At 46.6% G+C, this 19,400-nt stretch overlaps 1 long non-coding RNA gene and 1 other non-coding gene across 4 annotated transcripts in view; one reads left to right on the top strand and one right to left on the bottom strand.

Moving 5' to 3' along the window:
* The window catches only part of LOC145532394 (uncharacterized), a 115,270-nt gene that overhangs the window by 92,040 nt on the left and 3,830 nt on the right, over positions 1 to 19,400 (top strand). Inside the window, exon 6 of one of the 3 annotated variants that reach the window (XR_014073191.1) lies at positions 3,406 to 5,401. The exons of the other annotated variants lie outside the window; for them this stretch is intronic. This is a non-coding gene — a long non-coding RNA (uncharacterized LOC145532394). Of the gene's footprint in view, positions 1 to 3,405; positions 5,402 to 19,400 lie in introns of those variants that run through there. 3 annotated transcript variants of the gene reach the window in all.
* Positions 13,631 to 13,703, bottom strand: TRNAG-CCC (transfer RNA glycine (anticodon CCC)). Its single transcript has one exon. It is a non-coding gene; the product is annotated as a tRNA-Gly (tRNA).

Genomic DNA, 19,400 nt, shown 5'->3' with positions numbered 1-19,400 from the left:
GTCCGGAGTTTCAGTCTGGGGTGGTGAAAGTTTGGCAGATGGATGATGACTATGGTGGGCCAGCAATGTGAATGTACTTAGTGCCACCGAACTAAACACTCAAAATGGCTAAAATGGTAAGTTTTATGTTACATATATTTTACTGCAGTTTTTTTTAATACCTGGGAGAAGAAAAGGGTAGATGTCAGGAGCGGGGAGGGGACAGGAACATTTACTGAAGGAGGCGTACTCTGGCCAGTCAGCCTGCTAGATCTAACTCGTTACCTCATCGAAGCTTTACAGTACACGGAAACGTTAGATATGAGCCCAGCTTACAGATGAACAAGCCATCATTCAGAAGCATGCAGGGCCTTTCTCAGTGGGGAGTGACAAGGTTGTGATTCAGCCCCACGCTCCTGGCCCCCTGCCCACACTATTAACCTACCACCTTCGCCCACACGGAGCACCTCATTATTTGCTTAAGCCATTTGTAGAACGGAGAAGGCAATGGCACCCCACTCCAGTACTCTTGCCTGGGAAACCCCATGGACAGAGGAGCCTGATAGGCTGCAGCCCATGGGGTCGCGAAGAGTCAGACAGGACTGAGCGACTTCACTTTCACTTTTCCCTTTCATGCACTGGAGGAGGAAATGGCAACCCACTCCAGTGTTCTTGCCTGGAGAACCCCAGGGACGGAGGAGCCTAGTGGGCTGCCGTCTATGGGGTCACACAGAGTCGGACATGACTGAAGCGACTTAGCAGCAGCAGCAGTATGCAACTTTCAATAGAGTTGGTTGCTAAATAAATCCAAAATGGTAGGGGGCTTAAAAGGGGCTCAATTGTGGAGGATGAATTCATGAAAAAGACAAGTCCACTAGCATCTTGATAGTATCTTTTCATTTTGAAAATAGTTCACGCACTCATTCCACGAACAAATCTAGGGTTTTCTGGGCACAAGAGAGAGTCAAAACGATTAAAAAAAAAAAACCCAAAAAACTGGCTCTTTGATGAAGAGCCTGGCCTAACTGAATAAGAAGAGAAAATCGATAACACCAATTTTACGTGGAAAATGCTGCATAAATGTTACACAGAGACTTGCCCAGGATGCTAAAGAAGGTTAAAGGATCCCAAAGAAGGATCTTTTTTTTTTTTTTTTGGTCAAGGCAAGGAAATCTGCAAGCTCTTCTTTCCTAGAAAATTTTAGTTACCCTAGGACTTCAACCAGAAGAGCTAAGCAGAAATGTTAACTTGCAGTTTCTGACACACTCTCACTTCCCCACCCCCCTTCCTTCCCACTGGTCAGTTTCCTGGGAAACATTCACATTTTGAGAACAAAAATACCAATAACGTGTCATTAGAATGACATCAGCGTGACAAGAACATTTTGTTAAAGTAACTCCAAGTCCTAAAGTACACGTGACAGTTATTTTTAAGTGGGATTAATTCCATAGCAGGGAGGCACTAATGAGATGCTTATTATTTTTTTAATACAAAAAAAATTTGATTTCTCAGGATGCTTATCCTTTGGATCAGAACAGAGGTTGAGGTTTAATATTAACTTTGGAATAATTTAAGTGAATTCCGTTCCTCAGAAAGAATTAGCTGAGCCCCTGGGATTTGGTGACGGAGATAGTAGTATTGTAGCAAAATCTCATTTTTAACTTTCTCCGGGGAAGAGTGGGATGGTGCTGTTTCGAGAGATGTGGGTTCTTATGTCTTGAGTCGAAGGAGACTTTGAGAGTGTGTTGTCCTGGAGACTCACGGGCTGGCTCTGGGGAGCTGCTCTGTGAGTATATTCTCAGGTCTGCCTTGGATGATGTCACCACGGTGGGAGTATTGATGCCACTGAAACTGGCAAACACCACTGAGGCTCCCCGAGGGCCGGTCTGTGTGCATGCCACTGACCTGACAGCTATCCTGATATACTGTATACAGTATACAGTATACTGCTGTACTAGAAACTTTCTGCTATATCCCTGAGTCGGAGACAGGCCGTTTCTGCTCCTGTGAACGGCACCCCTGTGGTCAGAGACGATGTTGCTGTAATTTACGATCCAAGGTGGAGCCTTTTTCTCTTATTTAAAGATACACTGATAGGGTGTTACTGGCCCCAAATGTGGGTTCTCATGGCTTGCTTAGGAAGGGGAATTTCTACAAGAGGCCATTTCTAGTTCTGGCAAGAAACCCTATCCAGGCTCCCAGTAAGGGATTAAGTATCACGCAAACACATTCTTGAAGCAGATTGATTCAACTGGGAAGAAAGTCTTGCCACAACTGAGGGGTTTAGAAGAAAATAACAAATTGCTTCTCAGAACTGGCGAGGAGGAGCTTTTAAGTCAAGAACACACATACGGCAAAGTACACAGAGTGGAGAGGCAGGGTGAATTTTTTTTTTTTTTTCCTGCTGCTTCAGGGAATTATGTTTACCACATGCGCTGGTCCCATGGATTGAAAGCATATTTTACCCTATCTGTAAATAGAGTATTTAAGATTCCTGAAATATTTTTGAGTTTCCTACGGAATTTTACCCTCAATTGATTTTGCCTTGGGGACTGAGTTTCAACCTTAGAAAAGTCGCGCATGTGGTGAAATCCAACGTTCTATATTTAAGATAGATAGTACCTTGCTCAGTCACTTCAGTTGTGTCCAACTCTTTTCAACCCCATGGACTGCAGCCTGCCAGGCTCCTCTGGCAGGATTATGGATTATCCTGGCAAGAATACTGGAGTAGGTTGCCATTTCCTCCTCCAGGGGATCTTCCCGACCCTGGGATCAAACCCGTGTCTCCTGCAGCTCCTGAATTGGCAGGCGGATTCTTTACCACTGAGCCACGTGGATAGTACCTTGACTACTTATAAAGTGAGATCTTCTCATGAAGAAAACTAACTCACTACTTGCGCTCTAGCCAGGAAGTTTGAAAATTCAAGGAAACATATCTTTGAGGACAGGGGTGTATCAATGCAGTTTGCCTAAAATTGTTCTAGCGTGCAATGGTGTGCAATTATTCATGTGTATCCTCAAACATTAAAACAAAGACACACTCAGAGGAAGGGACTTATTTTGGCTTTGGTATCAAGCATGGTTTTAAAATACAGTTTCAAGTTCTAGGGAAATCTTACTTTATCAGGACTTCTGAAGAAAAGACTGGCCTTAAAAAAGAAAACCCCAAACTCTGTTTTTCTAAGTGTCTCTCTCTGAAGATTAACCAGCAGAATTACAGATGGAATGCTTGATAGGAAGGGGGAAAAAACGTAATCAGTGCGAAACACCTATTCTGAGCTGGGCTGTGAGGTTGGGTGTGGTTTCTTTTTCGTTGTCTACATCTTCTCCTCCTTTTTGGAAACATTCTGCCCAAAAATTGAATCAAGCAGTTCCTCAGAAAGTTAAACATAGAATTACTGTATGACCCAGCAATTCTACTCCTAGATGGAACCCCAAAGAACTGAAAACAGGAACTCGGTCAGGAGCGCGTGCATCCGTGTTCACTGCAGCACAGTTCTCAAGAGCCAGAAGGTGGGAACAACCTCGGAGTCCACCAGCAGACGAGCAAATAAACAGAACGCGGTGTGAACGCACAATAAAATCTCATTCAGCGTTAAGAGAGAATGAAGATCTGACACATGCTGCCATATGGATGACCCTTGAAAACATTAAGTGAAAGAGAGCAGGCAAAGAAGCAAATACGGTCTGAGTCCATTTATAGGAAATACTGGAATAGTCAAATTCACAGGAACAGAAAGTAGCAACAGTAGGAGCAGCCCCTGTACAAGGTGCTTCGGGAATAGGAATTTATTGTTGAATGGGTACAATGTTTCTGTTTGGAGTGATTTTGGAAAAAGATAGTGATGATGGTTGCACAATGTTGTCAAAGTGATTAATATAACTAAACTGTACACTTAAAAACGGTTCAAGTAGCTAACTTGATGATATTATATATATATAACCATAATTAAAAATGTTTTTTACAAAGGCACTATAGGGGCTTCCCAAGTGATCCAGTGGTAAAGAATCCTCCTGCCAATGCAGGGGACACGGGTTCGATCCCTGGTCCAGGGAGTCCCACATGCCTGGGAGTAACTAAGCATGTGTGCTGCAGCTACTGAGCCCTTGTGCCACAGAGGCTGTGCGCCAAAGCAGGAGAAGCCACTGCAGCGAGAGAGCGGCCCTCGCCTCCGGACTAGAGAAAGCCCACACAGCAACGAAGCCCTGGCTCAGCCAAAAATAATGAATAAATATATTTCTTAAAAAGACACTATAAAAATTGACATAATTCCATGTAAAAATTGACATAATTCTATGTAAAAACCCGGGTGCTACCCATAAGATTGATATATTTCATCTTGCTTCCACTCACCTTTTGGTTCTGTGAATCTCAAACTGTAAAATTTTGTTCTTTAGTGTCTGGCATTCTTTCCACAGACATGCTCTTTAGTCAAGAAGCTCAGCCCGAGGAATCTGGCTCCTCCTGCTTGGTTTAAACGTGTTGAGTCACATCTGCTTGGAAAGTTGTGGCACTGGTGCCCCGGGAGAGCCAGTTCCACCGTGTGTGGTCCAGAAGCACGGGGATGGGCTTGTGGGTGACAGCAGAGGTCAGGGCTGAGGGCCTGGGCTCTGAGCCAGACTGCCTGGCTTTGTGACCTTAGATAAGTGTCTTAACCTCTCTGGGCCGCACTTTCCTGGTCTATTCAAAAGGAAGGTAAATCATAGCCACCAGCTCAGAGCTGTTTTGAGGATCATGTGAGTCAGTATGTGAACACTGCCTAGCACACAATCACAGGTAGCTATTTGGGTAAACTATCCTATTCATAGCTTCACCTTTGACTTAGAATGATTTGAGGGTCGTTTAAATAATATATGTATGTTATATTATTGCTGGAATGCATATAATATGTGTGTCACATTATTGCTGGAACATACATGTAATATGTATATTGTGTCATTGCTAGAATACTACTCACCAGTGAAAAGGGATTGTACCACCACCAACTTGGGTGGATCTCAAGAAACACATTCTGAATCATGTGTTGAGTGAAAAGTCAGTTCTGAAAGGTCGTACCGTATGCTTCCATTTACATGATGTTCTAAAGCTATGAAGATGGCAGATAGGTTAATGTTTTTCTGGGAGTTAGGATGGTTGAGTAGGAAAGGAGTGAGACTACCTAAAAGGAGTACTGTGGGGGAGATCTTTGGAGCGATGGAGCAGTGCTGTGTCTTGCTGGCAGTGGTGGTCACACTTGTGACAAAGGGGCCTAGAACTCTGTGCACACACATTGTCCCTCTGTTGTTTGCCTGACTTTGACACAGTCCTTTATGGATGGGGAACCAAAGGGGAAGCTGGAGCAAGGGGACTCAGGGCCTCTCTCTGCTGTTTTTGCAACTTCCTGTGAAACTAGTTACTTCAAAACAAAAGTTTAAAAAAAAATATGTGCAAAGTAGATACTGAGCCCCATAAGAAGAGGACTAGGGGACTTCCCTGGTGGTCCAGTGGCTGAAACTCTATGCTTCCAGTGCATGGAGCTCGGGTTCGATCCCTGGTCGGGAAACTAGATCCCACATCCCAAGAGTTTGCACGCCACAGCTGAAGATCCTGCAGGCCACAACTAAGACCCGGCTCAGCTAAATAAAGGAGATCAGTCCTGGGTGTTCATTGGGAGGACTGATGTTGAAGCTGAAACTCCAATACTTTGGCCACCTCATGCAAAGAACTGACTCATTGGAAAAGACCCTGATGCTGGGAAAGATTGAGGGGAGGAGGAGAAGGGGATGACAGAAGATGAGATGGCTGGATGGCATCACTGACTCGATGGACATGGGTTTGGGTGGACTCAGGGAGTTGGTGATGGACAGAGAGGCCTGGCGTGCTGCGCTTCATGGGGTCGCAAAGAGCCAGACACAACTGAGTGACTGAACTGAACTGAATTGAACAGCTAAATAAAAGGACTAGACAAATATGCTGCTCCAAACTTAATTTTAAAATCATTATATTTTCAGTGTTTGAGTTTCCTAAGAGTCAAAACATAACGAGGAGGAAACTTGAAGAAAATAGGACAAATTCTTGGGAGGCTGGCGAGATTTTATTTTTCAAACGCTAAATTCTGCGATACTCCATGGGAGTTTATTTTTTGTTTGTTTGTTTGCTTGTTTGTTTACTTATTTAAGTTCCTAATGGGGACATATTCTGAAGAGCAGTTTCTACATGTGCAGAATTACTTTTTATGCCCATTTCTTGTAGTGATTCTCAATCCGAATCTGAGGAAAGGGAACTAAAATTTATATCAGGCATTTACAGACGCCAGGGGCTTCCCTAGTGGCTCAGATGGTAAAGAATCTGCCCACAATGCAGGAGACCCGGGTTTGATCCCTGAGCTGGGAAGATCCCCTGGAGAAGGAAATGACAACCCACTCCAGTATTTTCACCTGGGAAATCCCATGGACAGAGGAGCCTGGTGGGTACAGGCCACGGAGTCAGAAAGAGTTGGACACGACTGAGTGGTGTCTCTTTAACTACACGTGCCAGGGGGTTTGCAGATATTATACCCTTTATCACCCCCATTTGAAACCTAAGAAAACTGAGATTTGGGGAGCTGGTTAATTATCCAGAGACAGGGGCTTGCCTGGCGAACCAGTGGTTAGGACCCCGTGCTTCCGCCGCGGGGACTAATGAGAAGGGGGTGCCTGCTCAACTTTGAAGCCCAGCTTCTCTTTATTCCCTGTTTTCACCCACATTCCTGACCACAGTGACTGTTATCACCACCTCCATCTTGGGCCTGGAACTCTATAATTCAGAAGTCTTGATTCTGCAAACTTAAGTGTGCATTAAAAACCCTGAGGGAAGATACAAATTCTTGGGCCGCATGAGAGTCCATCCCCATTAGCTGAAGAGGGGACAGGTACCCTCATTTGTAGTAAGTGCTTTCAGGGATGCAGGTTTGGCCCACTCTTAGCCTGCCCTGGAGGAACACTGGCCCAGGCTCTCAAGACTCTGCTGTCAGAAAATTCTGGAATTCCTAAGTACTGAGGGCAGTCTGCTAAGGTGACCAGCTATCCCAGTTTGTTCAGAATTGAGGAGTTTCCCCAGATGTGGAAATTTCAGTGCGAAAACTAGGAAAATCCCATACTAGTCAGAACCACCTGGTCACCCTGTGAGTTCAAGAGGCAACTCACAGACCAGGCTTGCTCCTTGACGTGCAGAAATGTTGGTAGTTCAAGTCACAGTCTGGTCATTTCCCCAGGTTAGTGTGGCTGAGCAGAGTGAAATCCCCCACCTAGGCGTGTCACTAGAGCATTGATGTCTCATGTTTCAGAGCTGGCTGAAGGGACCATGTAGAACCAAATGAAGCATATTTTCTATCACACTGATAAGAAAGAAGAATGATCGGCATCTGAGTGTCCTTATACCCCTGTAGTTAAGAATTCAGGCCTTGGGATCTTTTTTGGTCAGGCTGGGTCTTCCTTGCTGAGGGGACTTGCTCCAGTTTCAGAGAGAGGGGGCTACTATCTCGTAGCGATGCTCAGGCTTCGCCCTGCAGTGGCTTCTCTGGGCTCAGAGCACAGGCTCTAGAACTTGGGCTTCCGTAGTTGCAGCACATGGGTTGTATGGGATCTTCCCCAGAACAGGGACTGAACCTGTGTCCCCTGCATTGGTAAGCAAATTCTTAATCACCAGACAACCAGGGAAGTCCAGTAGTCTACTCTAGAGGATACTCATTTCATTTCTTGAAAACTCTTCGTATAGATCTTGAATTCCTTACCTCCCTCTTTTGCATCTACGTATTGCTTGCGTTTCTTACTAAAATCTGTATTTATTAAAAGAAACAGTAACCCACTCTAGCTAGCTTAGGTTGAAAGGACGCATCTCTGGAAGGATACAGATAGGCAGTCCAGAACTACAGGTCTGACTTGGCATCAGGAAGGACCAGGACTAGGAAGTGGAAGCCACTGGGAGCCGGGGAGATACTGTCTCTCCACTCTGTCTCCCTCTGCACATCTTCATCCTCCTCTTCCTTGTAGACTGGCTCCATCTACAGAAAATACCCAGGTCTCCCTGTTTGACATATTTCAGTGCCTCTGTGGAGACTGCATCTCTTTAAGTGTGTGTGTGTGTGCATTCAGTTGTGTCCGACTCTTTGTGACCCCATGGACTGCAGCCCAGTAGGCTCCTCTGTCCATGGAATTTTCCAGGCAATACTGGGGTAGGTGCCATTTCTTACTCCAGGGGATCTCTCGACCCAGGGATCGAACCCAGGTCTCTTGCATCTCCTGCATTGGCAGGTGAATCCTTTACCACTATGCCACCTGGGAAGCCCATCTCTTTGAAAAATAACTCCAGATTCTCAGGGAAGAGCTGGATTTGCCCAGCCTGGGTCAAGTTTTGCCCCTGATTTACTCAATGGTAGTTGGAAGAGCATGGCCTTTGAGTTCAATCCAGGTGGCTGGGACCCGACCCCATAGCAGAGGGTCGGGGAAAGGCAGTGAAGGAGCCGCCGTGAGCTGGTGGCACCGCGACGTGTCACTGACCTTGAGCTTCCTCAGCCTCGATCTTCCCCGAACCACCATCAGAGCAAGAAGACAGTGCCAGCTGCCTGGGTGCCCATCATAGCTCCTGGCCGCTTCCTCGCCGTGTGACTCGGAGCAGGTCACCGAGCCTGTTTCCTCATCTATGCGGTGAGTGTTGCGAATGTTGAACTAAGATTGGCCTAAAATTCTTAAAGCCCTGATTGTCACAGGACTTCCCTGGTGGTCCAGTGGCTGAGACTGCATTACCCCAATGCAGGCGCCCAGGTTCGACCCCTGGTCAGGAAACTAGATCACACATGTCGCAATAAAGATCCAGCTCAGCCAAATAAATAAATACTAAAAAAAAAAAAAAAAAAAACTCTGATTGTCACATAGTAAGGACATCAAAGAATACTTAGCCATTATACTAAGAGCCTTTATTGTTTTTAAATTTCTCTCGCGGACTGCGTAAGATTATTACCACTGCTTATTTTTAAAATAGTGTTCTGCTTTAAATATAGTGTCTAAGAGAAAACACTTTGTCACTGCTATAAATGGAAATCAATACCATATTCCATAAGAAGAAAGTAACTATTCAAGAAAATGTACAAAAATAAAATGCTAAATTCTAGCCATATCGTGTTGCAGGCTGAAGGCTCTGAAGAGCCGATGACCTGCTCTTTCTTGGTTCCAAAGGGAGATTTGCAAGTATTAGAGAGGTGTTAAAGACACATTAGCGTCACACTGAGACTGTCTTCTTTGAGTAATCATAAGGATGGACCAGACAATGGAAAGAGCATTATGTTCTCACGTTGGGATTCTTTGTGATTAATGCCTTGTCCCTGTACCACTAAAATCCTCTCCCAGACCACAAACAGGGAAACACTTTGTTGTATCATCAAATCTCCATTCACACCACAACAATCAGGTTTTTGTTTAGCAGGGCTCCCACTTCCCTCACTGGCCCTCCCCGCATCCCTGGCCTGGTGGCGGGCTCTCCGACAAGCTGTGTGTTGGCTGAGTCGATGGTTCTCAGGAACTAATGTGCCGTCGTAAACTGGCGCAGTCACTTTGGAAAGCCACTGCTGGTTCCTCAAAAGGATAAACCTAGAGTTCCTTCACTGCTGAGTAGATACCCCAGATGACTGGAAGCATATATTCATAATAGCCCAGAAGTGGAAACAAGCCTAATGTCCGTCAACAGAGGAGTGGACAAATGAAATGGAATGTTTGGCAATGAAAAGGGATAAGGTATGGACACATATTGGGCTTCCCTGGTAGCTCAGCTGGTAAAGAATCTGCCTGCAATGCAGGAGACCCCGGTTCGATTCCTGGGTTAGGAAGATCTGCTGGAGAAGGGATAGGCTACCCACTCCAGTATTCTTGGGCTTCCCTGGTGGCTCAGACAGTAAAGAATCCACCTCAGGAGACCTGGGTTCAATCCCTGGGTTGAGAAGATCCCTGGAGAAGGGCAAGTTTACCCACATCAGTATTCTGGCCTGGAGAATTCCACAGACAGAGGAGCCTGACAGGCTACAGTAGTCCACGGAGTCGCAAAGAGTTGTACATGGCTGAATGACTTTAAAAAAATAAACAAAAAACGGACACATATCACAACACAGGTGGATCTTCAAAACGTGAAGTCAAGTAAAAGAAGCCGGTCCCGGCGGGTCGCACGTTTGAAAGGTGTGTGCGCGCTCAGTCGCCCAGTCCTGTCCGACTCTCTGAGACTCTGTGGGCTGTAGCCCTCCAGGCTCCTCTGTTCATGGGATTTTTCAGACAAGAATACTGGAGTCAGCTGCCATTTCCTTCTCCAGGGGATCTTCTTGAACCGGGGATTGAACTCATGTCTCCTGTGTCTCCTGCATTGGCTCAGGTGGGTTCTTTACCGCTGAGCCCCCTGGGAAGCCCTTTAAAAATGCACAATAGTCCAGTCCATAGAGAGAAGACTCGACTCGTCTGCTAGAGGAGGGTAGGGCTGGGGCAACTGGGGAATGCGTGCTAGTGAGGAAGGGCTTCTTTTTGAGATAATGAAAATGTTCTGGATTTAGTGGTGATGATTGCACAATTCTGTGAATAAACTAAATGCCACTGAACCATATATTTGAATAGGTGAGTTGTATGGTATGAGAATTATATCTCAAGAAAGCTATTTTAAAAATAGCTGACATGCCCAGGGAGGAGTTGGATGACCAATACTACACCTCATAGAATGTGTAGCTGACTGTTGCCCTGCCCATTCCATTGACTCATGGGTCAGGTTGCGCATCACCACACAATTCTGTTTATAAGACAAGGCTTCTGCCTGTAGCAACGCATTTGAATACGTTAAAATCTTTATCCAGGAGAATGGTCACCATGATGCTTACTTTTTACTAGTCTTTACCATTCAGAGTAAACAGTGTCATTCAGTGGAATGACACTTGACCATTCAGAGTAAACAGTACCATTCAGTGGAAACGGTGTCAGACTTTTATTTTGGGGGGCTCTAAACTCACTGCAGATGGTGATTGCAGCCATGAAATTAAAAGACGCTTACTCCTTGGAAGGAAGGTTATTGCCAACCTAGATAGCATATTTAAAAGCAGAGACATTACTTTGCCAACAAAAGTCCGTCTAGTCAAGGCTATGGTTTTTCCAGTGGTCATGTATGGATGTGAGAGTTGGATGGTGGAGAAAGCTGAGCGCCGCAGAATTGATGCTTTTGAACTGTGGTGTTGGAGAAGACTCTTGAGAGTCCCTTGGACTGCAAGGAGATCCAATCAATCCATCCTAAAGGAGATCAGTCCTGGGTGTTCATTGGAAGGCCTGATGTTGAAGCTGAAACTCCAATACTTGGGCCACCTCATGCGAAGAGTTGACTCATTGGAAAAGACCCTAATGCTGGGTAGGATTGGGGGCAGGAGGAGAAGGGGACGACAGAGGATGAGATGGTTGGATGGCATCACCGACTCGATGGACATGGGTTTGGGTAGACTCCGGGAGTTGGTGATGGACAGAGAGGCCTGGCGTGCTGCAGTTCATGGGGTCGCAGAGAGTCAGACACGACTGAGCAACTGAACTGAACCATTCAGAGTGGCTGGGGCCAATCCATTTAATAAACCCATTTAACTAAAAAAATTGTTTTTTTGAGAGCCTACTAAGTGCCAAGCAGTGTCCTAGGACCTGGAGAGACAGTGGTGAAGGAGCCTGAAAAGGACACAGGCCTGATGGAGGAGGCACCCAGGGAAGAGAGACGGCCGAAACCCAGTGCGCACAGACAGTCACGGAAGGTCGTTTCAGGAAATGACATGCGTGCGCCTGCGGGCATCAAACAGCCCCACGGCAGAAAGGACAGGAGGAGGAGGGACAGCATTCAGACGGGTCCATCTGAATGAGGAGGAGACGCCAGCCTTGGGGAACACGACCGAAAGTGTGTTCCTGGCGGAGAGCGGCGGCTGCTAAGGCCCCGTGGCAGGCAGAGGCGTGCCCGACAAAGGCGGAGGAGCAAGGCTGGTGCGCTGTTACCACGTCGCTGCATGTTGTCATTGGGAGCAACACGCAGAGCGGAAAGGGCTGCAGGGAGGCAGGCGGCCCCGGTCACAGAGGTTCCGGGGCCTTGGGAGGGAGCTTGATCCAGTCGGATGGGAGCTGCTGGAGAGGGTGCGAACACACAGCGGCAGGGTCCGATTCGCTTTTTGAGACGATGGCGGACTGTTGCCGAGAATGGATTGCCGGAAGGCAGGCGTGGGGCCGAGAGACCTGTCAGGACGCCAGGGCAGCTGTCTGTCCTGTTTTGTCTTATCGCAAAAACAAGACAGAGGGCCTCCACGTGTTGTTAAAGTTGTCCAAGTATTTACAAGCCTAATTTGTTTGAACAAAAATGTAGAGGGGTGAGTTGGAACGCAGAGAGCTCCAACGCTTCAATTTATCTGCTCGCGTACATAGAGTCTTAATCTCAACCAGCCTGAACGCCTGCGCAGATGGACCGCATTATTCACCGGGCTGCAACGGCCTGCAGGTGACACCTGACCCCGCGGTGTGGTGTCTTTCTGTGCCAGCACAGATGTCAGCTGGGCTGAATGATGACTAAAGATTTAAAGGTTAGATTAAGGGAGATCATAAATATATATATAATATTTTTTAATTTATTAGTGTGTTTATAAGTGAATGAAAGATGATGTTTATTCAGTGTATTTATAAGTAATGAAGGATGATATACTAATTATAAATTAAAATTTAATAAAATGATAATCATTATTTATATATTATATATGTATCTATAATATAAATATAGTCATTGTATATTAAATACTGATATATATGAAATATATGTGTGTATATGCATATTCTTTCATACCATATATATATATAGAAATGTATCAGTTTGCAATTGCTGCACATGGTTCTTCCCAAATCAAAACCATTTATTTCCATTCAAACTCATTTAGGCTAACAATTCATACTTAACCATCAGCACAACCCTGTTCAAGTAGGAACATGGGTTTCTATCATTCAGGTCATTTCTATGGCTGCAATACGTCTCAAAGTGTATCTAATGGGTTCATTAAAACAGTACTTTTTCCCCTTTGGGTTTAATAATACTTTGTGGATATTGAAAAGCTCTATTATTCTCTTCTTCCCTCTAGGCATTCACAGACCAGCTTAATTCTGTGTAAGTGGACAGATTTGAGGGTATTTTATGGGATACGTATTCTGCATGTTAAAGATAGAGACAGCAAAGAACCACGGGGCTGGCGTCCTTCTAGATGGTTCCTTTTCCCCTAAGGCTTTACCCCACGGCCAGTCAGCGCTGAATCCTCAGTTCTGTCTACAGTGCCCCGGGGATGCTTCTGCCCGTCCTACCGTCGGCGACTTGCATCTTCACAGTCTCTTTGCGTAGCGACTGGACAGCGTCTTGTCTCCAGACGCTGCTGCTTCCCCGGCTAGAAGCATTCACGAGTCAGTCTTGACACCTCCTTCCTCCTCATCCTCCTTGTCCAAACCATTGACAAGTCCTACCAATTTTTAAAAATATTCATTTATTTGGCTGTGCCGGGTCTTAGCTGTGGCACCTGGGATGTTCAGTCTTCCTTGCGCCACGCAGGATGCAGGATCTTTAGCGGAGGCATTCGAGATCTGTTTTTTTTTTAAAGCTGTGTCATGTGGGATCTAGTTCCCTGACCAGGGATCAAACCTGGGTCCTCTACACTGGGAGTGTGGAGTCTTCACCACTGGACCACCAGGGAAGTCCCAGCCCTACCAGTTTTGCTGCCTAGAAATCTCTCACATCTGCGTGTCTCCCACTGACCCCCGTCCAGCCCACCCTCCTAGACTGGACCATCGCAGGCACCTCCGAACCGGTCCCCTGCATCTGCTCTCATCCTTGAACAACCCATCCTCCTCTCCCACTGCACTTGACTCAGCTGTAAGGCCACACTAACTGGCGTCACATTTAAATGACATCTTTCAGTCCCAGATTTCCCTGGTGGCTCACTGGTAAAGAATCTGCCTGCCAAAGCCGGAGACTCAGTAGACGTGGGCTCAATCCCTGGGCTGGGAAGATCCCCTGGGGGAGGAAATGACAACCCACTCCTGTATTCCTGTCGCGAAAATCCCGTGAACAGAGGAGCCTGGAGGGCTACAGTCCACGGGGTCACAAAGAGTCGGACAGGCCTGAGAGACTGAGCATGCGCGCACGCACTCGCACTCCCCTCCCCCAGGGCTCAGAGCCCGCATCACTGTCCATTTTTTTATCGTCTTTAATTGTGTGTTTATTTTTGGCTCGCTGGGCCTGGGTTGCTCCCCTCCGGCTTTCCCTAGCTGCGGCTCGAGGGGCAGGGCGTCTCTCGCTGCAGGGCACAGGCTCTAGGGCGCGGGTTTCAGTAGCCACAGCACAGGGGCTTAGGTCGCAGGTCCCGGGCCCCGGAGCACACGCTCAGTAACTGAGTCTCGGGCTTCGTCGCTCCACAGCACGTGGGATCTTCCTGGAGCAGGGGCTGAACCGGGGTCCCCTGCAATGGCAGGTGGATCTTTAACCACTGAACCACCAGGGAAATCAGGTTATCCATTTCTGAGAAACAAATTATCCCCAGACAAAGCCCCTAAAAACAGCAGTGATTTTTGCAGCTGGTATCACAGTGGCTCAGGAATCTGGGTTTAATGGACACCTCTAGTTCCAGGAACAACTAACGTGTAGGCTGGGCAACTTCCCTGTCGGCTCAGTGGCTAAGACTCTGCACTCCCCATGCTGGGGCGTGAGTTTGATCCCTGGTCAGGGAGCTACATTGCTTCACGCCGCAAGGAAGAGTTTGAATGCCGCAGCTAAGGCTCCCACATGCCGTAGCAAAGACTGAAGATCTCGAGTACTGCAACCAAGACCCGGGGCAGCCAGATAAATAATTTTTAAGTTACATAGCAAGTGTGTGGCAGTGGTTTAGTCAAGTCAGTCGTGTCTGATTCTTGCGACCCCATGGACGGTAGCCCTCCAGGCTCCTCTGTCCATGGGATTTCCCAGGCAAGAAGACTGGAGTGGGTTGCCATGCCCTCCTCCAGGGGAACTTCCTGACCCAGGGATCAAACCCATGTCTCTTATGTCTGTTGCATTGGCAGGCGGATTGTTTACCACAAGTGCCACCTGGGAAGCCCACAAAGCAGCTGTGCTAATCATGGAAAACATAAATCAAGTGTAGGCTGGGGTTGCGGCCTGATGTAAGGTGTTCATTGGGGAAGGGTGTGTGGTCGTTGGCAGAATTCAGCTCCTGGTGGCTGCTGGACTGCGGGACCACGCAAGTCTCTGGCTGTTGGCTGGACACCTTGCTGAGCTCCTGCCAAGCGGGCCCCTTCCAGGGCAGCTCACAGCATGGCAGCCGACCCTCTCAGGCCGAGTGAGCTGTGAGACAGAGCAACAGTGGGCAAATGGCACAGAAGTCACAACCTTTGTGTACCCAAGCTTTGAAATGACACCCCCTGACTTCTGTCATATTCTATTCATTAGAACTGAGTCACTGGCTTCAGCCCACACCCAGGGGTGTGAGTACCAGGGGGTGGGGACCACTGGAGCCGTCTCAGAGGTCACCTACCCTGGAGCCTAGCTCTGTTTTGACTCACCATTATTTCCCCAAATTATTTGACCATGTGGCTGGAGCATGGTAAATAAGTAAATAGTCCATAGTAAACCCCTAAGTGTACCTAAAATGCCAACTGGATCATGCCACATCTGTGTTTAAAAACCTTCAGTGGACTCCTGCTTCCCAAAGTATAGAATTTTGATCCTTCATAATCCTCTTATAAACCACCTTTTATCTCAGAAACTACTTGCCACTATCTAAAGGCATCAACAGGGCTTCCCAAGTGGCGCCAGTGGTAAAGAGCCCACCTGCCAACGCAGGAGATATAAGAGGCTGGGGTTTGATCCCTGGATCAGGAAAATCCTCTGGAGGAGGGTGTGGCAACCCATTCCAGGATTCTTGCCTGGAGAATCCCCATGGACCGAGGAGCCTGGCGGGCTACAGTCTATGACGTGGCAAAAGAGTGGGACATGACTTATCGACTAAACAACAGCGGAGCTTACTGTGGTAATCATTTCACAATATAGTCATATGTAAGTCAAGTCAGTACACTCTACGCCTCAACCTTATGCAGTGCTGTGTCTGTTTCAGTAACTGTGAAAAAAGGTAAATGTATGTATGTGTTATGGGGCGCTGCAGAGAGAGGAATTGGTGGAGCACTCGCTACCATCATAAAAACCGGAGGAGGACTCTTAGGGGCGTGAAAATACTCTGCATGACACTGTAGTGCTGAATACCCGTCCTTGTATGTTTGTCCAAACCCACAGAACATACAGTACCGAGTGAAGCCGACTGTGAACTCCGGGCTTTGGGTGGCGATGATGCGTCAGTGTAGGTTCATCAGTGGCAACAAATGCCCCACGTGGGTGTGAGATGCTAACAGTGGGGGAGGCTGTGCACAGGGCGGGGGGGCACCAATATTTAGGAAGACTTTGTACCTTCTGCTCAGTTTTGCAATGAACCTAAAACTAAGCTCAAAAATAAAAACAAAATGTATTTCTTCATAATTAATTCATCAACTTTTAAGAATAATTTCAATCGTTGAGCAGAACACATGAGCTTAATAAGTCAGCCACCTGTTTCTGAATGTATTTTACACGGCTCTTCTCATTTAATCCTCATAATGTCATTAGTGAAGTGAAAGTCACTCAGTCGTGTCCGACTCTTTGCCACACCACGGACTATACAGTCAGTCCACGGAATTCTCCAGGCCAGAATACTGGAGTGGGTAGCCGTTCCCTTCTCCAGGGCATCTTCCCAACTCAGGGATGGAACCTGGGTCTCCTGCATTGCGGGCAGATTCTTTACCAGCTGAGCCACAAGGGAAGCCCGGCTTAATGTCATTAGGGAGGTCACTAATATTATCTCCGTTTTCAGGAATGAAAAACTGAGCCGTGGCAAAGCCAAGTGTGCTATACACGCCACGCGACTCGTTACAGGGAGAGCAAAATCCAAAGACAGCATAACCTCAGAGCCTAAACAGAATCAAGCCAGAAGACCTCACACTTTCAGTTTCCTTTTCAGAGGAGGGAAGAGATACAAGTCAAGTAAGGCACTAGGCCCTGTGAATGCCTTAGTAGTTTTTCTTCTCAACTCAACCAGACAGGGTTCCTAGAATGCAAGTAGGTTGTAAGTGATCTTGCTTTGGAGCCAGATAGGTTTGGTTTTATATCCAGCACCCCCATTCAGTGGCTCTGCATCCTTGAGCAGTTGTTGAACCTCTCTGCGCTATTCTCACGGATAATACAAGTATGATGGTAGCATTTCTTTGAATGGTTGTGAGGGTTAAATGAAATGATCCATTTAATGCTCTTAGCACAGGACCTCAGTAAATGGTAAAAATACAGTGATTATTTTCCAAACTGGGTTTTCATCAACTCAGTGTTCACAGTTGCCTGTCACAGAGCCCAGTACCTGGGTGTTTAAAAACATACTTTGGAATTTATTTCAATTTCCAGTCTGCAAGTTGTATTTCATGCAATCAAGCTCAACTGTAGTATTTAGAAATATGTTTTTTAAATGCCCTGTGTTGCTGTTATTAATGAATTTCTCATGAGAGGATGCCATCTCATACTCAAAATTACGTAGTAAACAGCACATACATATCTTACAACAATGAGAAAGCAGTTGATTTCTTTTAGAAGAAAGAAAGAAGGGTGAAAGAGAGAGGGAGGGAGGAAGGAAAAGAAAAAAAAGGCAGGCCACAAAGTTTCCCCACAGAAGAAAAACTATCTCACAAATCAGTATAATGAGAAAGATCCAAAATGCCATAGGCAGTAGTATGGAATAACAGGTATAATTTAAGTTCTAATATTACAATAATATGGTTTTCAAAGAACTCTTTCCTTTTTAATCAAATAGTTACAGGAACAGTATACCGTTGGCACAGAGAACCATAAAATGTATTTTATTAGAGAAAACTAATTAAGAAATGTAGTACACATTTCTCTTAGCGTTTCAACGTACCACACACTTTCTTTTTTTTTTTTTGTCAAAAATAGAAAACTTTCAGTTCTCTTTTGAGTTAGCAATCCATATTGTGCTCAAAGAATCACAGTTGAACAAGGCACAGATCTCCAGGCAGTGCACTGACTGGGGAGGAAGGCAAAGGTGAAATTGGAGTTTCCAAATCGCTGCTTATCCGCCCGCCCCCTCCCAGACAGAGCCGTGAATCAGGGCCCCAGACAGGCGGCTTCCTCCCCCGGGCACCTGCTTCCAGCCGTGGGGACCGCAGGCGGCCTGTCTGCTCTGCCACGGGTCTCCTCACAGCCACCCCCAGCAGCTGGGGCAGCAGCCTGCAGGTTCACCCCAGCCTGCAATTCAGGACGGTCCAGTGATGGAGAGTTGGATTCGATGAATTAAGATCAAAATGCTTCCTGAACTGGCACTAGAACACTGACGATAAGGACTTAGTGTTTACCGAAAGAAAATATCTGCACAGCTGGGTCAGGTCCCCAGAGAGGCAACTTTGTGTGTGTTTAAAATAGATGGGGAATTTATACAAATAGGCAAGATTCTAAGAGACTCATTACACTAATAAGGCTCACTCATTACTAGGTAACACTAGACATTTCAAGGACGGACTGCATTTACAAAATACTTCTCTGTTAAAGGGGGGTAAACTAGAACCGATCACACGGGGTCATTGTGAGGGTGAAATGAATGAATACCTGCCCAGTAATTATCACCATCAAATGTTCAGTCTTCCAGGCTCTTTCTTAGGGTGCCACAGTATCTAATAAGGACCAGTGCAAAATGAAAATGTGAGCTCCTTTTTCAAAAATTACTAAGAATTTCAAGATGATGACAGGAGAGCATTAAGGCAAGGGTAGGACTCTTCTGAGCCTGGGGCCCAGACGCAGGCCCGTGACGCCCACCCTGTGTCTAAGAACGAGAGCACCGAGGCCGCGGTGTTCACTCAAATCGTGTACGACCCTAAAGCATCCATGCCTCGCTCAGTCCCAGGCACAAGTCACATTCTCTGGGCCCGTGGGGATAAAACTTGGGGATTATGCTGCAAGATCAAGTATCCTTAGCTCAGGAGGCTACGAAGTTTATAAATAAGCCTGGGGAGTGGGTCTGAGACTGAGCGGAGGCACTGATGTTTTAGGGTAACCCCTGAAACTGTGCGCCAAACGCTCTGTTTGTATGTCCTTTCCTGAGGAAAGCAGCCACAGAGAACCCATGACCACGAGAACAAAGGGTGGGAACCACTCTACCAGGCTTCACACCCCTGACATCTTTGTGTCCCCAGCTCTCGGCACAGTGTCTGGTGTTCAAGGGACAATTGGCAAATGCCAACTGGCAAAGATGAGGAGAAGGAATGAGTGCGTGGGTCCAGGAACAAGGAGCATGAATGTGAAGGTTGCTCCTGTT

Source organism: Giraffa tippelskirchi, chromosome 13 (assembly GCF_054371585.1).
Source record: "Giraffa tippelskirchi isolate mGirTip1 chromosome 13, T2T-mGirTip1v1.2.pri, whole genome shotgun sequence".
NCBI classification, from domain to species: Eukaryota; Metazoa; Chordata; class Mammalia; order Artiodactyla; family Giraffidae; genus Giraffa; species Giraffa tippelskirchi.
The sequence above is the reverse complement of the archived record's forward strand: the minus strand, read 5'-3'. Positions and strand labels throughout refer to the sequence as shown.